Below are 3,102 nucleotides of genomic sequence, written 5' to 3'. Positions count from 1 at the left end.
TTGAACGCATCAATTACGGCCAGTTTTGAATTGCTGATGAGCGTTCGCGGTGGAAGACGATGCGTACGTCAAAACGTTAGAAAATTGTCGAAGAGCAAGGGCGCAGCGGGTATTATAATGGTTTTAAAACGTTTTGAAATTATATAGACACATGACATGACAATGAATCTAGAATAAGCGTTAGTATAAATTTCTTTAGTTTTAAATTTCTAAGTGTCACAAAACTAAAAATGAAATAAAGACATGAAAATGTTTTTTTTACTCTGCTATATTTTTTTAAAAAGACTAGCCAAAATCTGTTATTTATATCTTATTATACTATACCGGGTGCCTCTCAAAAGTGGCTCACCCCCTATAACTTTTTTATTTTTTCAGATAACAAAGCGAGATTTGGTATGTTAGTATAGGACATAAATAAAGATTGATTGTCGTATTCAATTGTTTTTGGTCACTTCCTGTTTCACCAGAAATGACTACAACTTTTTTAAATGGCACTCTGAGTATATTTTTACTATATTCGATAGTAAATAACACTCTGAATAGAATGACATATCATATGTCAACTTTTAACCTTTTCGCTTACAAAAAAAATCGTATTTTAAATTTCAATCTAGAGTGCCATGGCTGTGTTAAAAACACTAATTTTTAATCCAGGAGCCTTGGAAAAATAGATTTGATCATATAATGTTTTTCGTGTATTGTCCCGGCCGGCCGGTTAAAAGATGCCCAAATCGTTTTTTAATCATATCTCAATTTTTTCAAATGGAACAAAGCTGGCTCATTAGCATATTTGGAAAAAAACATTTTTTTAAGAATAATTTGGTACCACACACTTGGTATTTCGAGTCAAATTGTCGTTATGATCCGCATGTATTACAATTTCAAATAAAAGATATGCGAAAATGTCAAAATTTGACATGTGTGTCATTCTATTCAGAGTGTCATTTTCTATCGAATAAAGTAAAAAAATGCCAAGGGTGTCATTTAAAAATCGAAAGTTGTAGTTATTTCCGGTGAAACAAGAAGTGCCCAAAAACAATTGAATATGTCAATGAATCCTAATTTATGTCATTCACTAACATACCAAATCTCGTTTTTTATCTAAAAAAATAAGGAATGAATAAAAAACTAAGGAAGAAATCAAATACTATTTTTACATTCATACATAAAATAAATATAGAAAACTTCAGTTTTGTTTGTTTTTTTGTCACAAATTTAATTTTTGTTGTTTGTCACGTTTTTCTGTGATTTTTTAATATTATTTCCACTTTCTTCGTTTATAATTATTCGATTTTATTTATTTATTATATTTTTATTGTTTTTATTTTATATTTTATTACAAATCTGGAAGAACAGCGTGTAAGATTATTGTAACTCAGAAAGAATCTTCAAAAATATTACTTATAGAGCTTGCGATCGTCCTCAAACTAAAAAATGCAAAACAATGGAAACAAATTTTCACTAATAATAATTATATATTTAACAAGCAGTAAATCAATCAATTAAAAAGATGTTTGAAGGTACCTAATTTTATTTTTGAACTTCATAATTTTACTTAGATGTTCTAGTTTTATTTGTTCTCGTTCCTTAGTTTTTTTTATTCAATTTTATTAAAGCCTGATCCATGTAATTCAACGACACTGTGAACATTACATACATATACATATACTGTAGTGATGAAATTAGTCACCTTGAATCGCGAAAGGGTTATAAACCACTAATTTGCTACGAACGTTCACTTTATACCTTTATTTCAATTACTTTCTTAACCACTGACTTTCTCATGCACCAACTGACCCTTTTGTTGTTCTAAAAAAATAAATTACGTTAATAAAATTGTCAAATTACTACCTTAATGAGAGTCCTATTCTAATGTTAATAATTTTGTTAATTTTAGAACATAAACCTAAAAAAAATCAGTAATTTCATTGTCATCATATAACGAAGCAAAAAAATAATACATATAAAAAAATAGATGATATGAACTGTAACCAAAATACATTGGTCTGCAAAAACAATATTTACAAAATAATAAATAAAAAGATCTCTACATCTATTTAGTGCTTGCTTGCCTTTTTGAACAGTCAAGCTGCGTTGAAAAAGCTTGAAGCAACGAAATGCATGTCCATAACGATTCTTCATTAAAAGAAACTACGCAGTTTACTAGGAGATAAGAACAAGTGTCGTTGATATGGCGAAAACAGATGCAGGTATGTCATTCGTGAACCCAGAACCGACACTTACATACATACATATAGCGGGGGTCCTACAGCCTCTGCCGCATCCCGCATTTCGATCGCCATTTTTCTCTGTTTTGCCATTCGTCATCTCTAATGGCCCTATCCCTCATTGATTTTCTAATTGCTTCTTCCCATGATATCACTGGTCTTCCTCTTCTCCTTCGATTTCTAGGGGCATATTCTACAGCTCTTTTTGGCCATCGGTCTTCCCCAGCTCTCATCACATGTCCATACCAGACAAGTTGTCTTGTTTCTATGTTGTCTATAGTTGTGAATACCTTTCCCCTGTCTTTCTTCTTATATCTTCATTTCGAATATGTTCTGTTCTTGATATCTGACACGCTCTTCTCAAGAAATTCGTTTCTACCACATCCGCTCTTTTTCTGTTTTTTTTTCAGTCAATTGCCAGCATTCCGACCCGTACGACAAAATAGGCTCTACTATCGATTTGAAGATTGTCATTTTACTTTTTAATTTTATTTTATTCGACCAAAGTACTGAATTTAGAATTCGGATACATTTCTGCCCTTGTTGTGTTCTATGTTGAATGTCCCTGTTTGTAGTTCCTTCTTGAGATATTATAGTTCCTAACTATTTGTATTCTTCGCATTGTTTTATATTGCTGAGTTCTAAGCTCCGGTCTACTTGTCCATCGTCTGCCATTTTTAGATGTTCTGTTTTTGTCATGTTCATTTTCAATCCCCATTCTGCGTACTCCTCTTTCAATTTTCTGAGCATATAGTCAATATCTGCCTCATCATTAGCAACTATAACCTGATCATCGGCGAACAACAAGGTTGTCAAGCACTGATTACCAATCTGTATCCCCATTCCTGAGCATTTACTTCTCCATACATCCAGA

This window comes from Sitophilus oryzae, unplaced genomic scaffold (genome assembly GCF_002938485.1).
Source record: "Sitophilus oryzae breed Bouriz unplaced genomic scaffold, Soryzae_2.0 scaffold_376_pilon_pilon, whole genome shotgun sequence".
In the NCBI taxonomy this organism is placed as follows: domain Eukaryota; kingdom Metazoa; phylum Arthropoda; class Insecta; order Coleoptera; family Curculionidae; genus Sitophilus; species Sitophilus oryzae.
The sequence above is the reverse complement of the archived record's forward strand: the minus strand, read 5'-3'. Positions refer to the sequence as shown.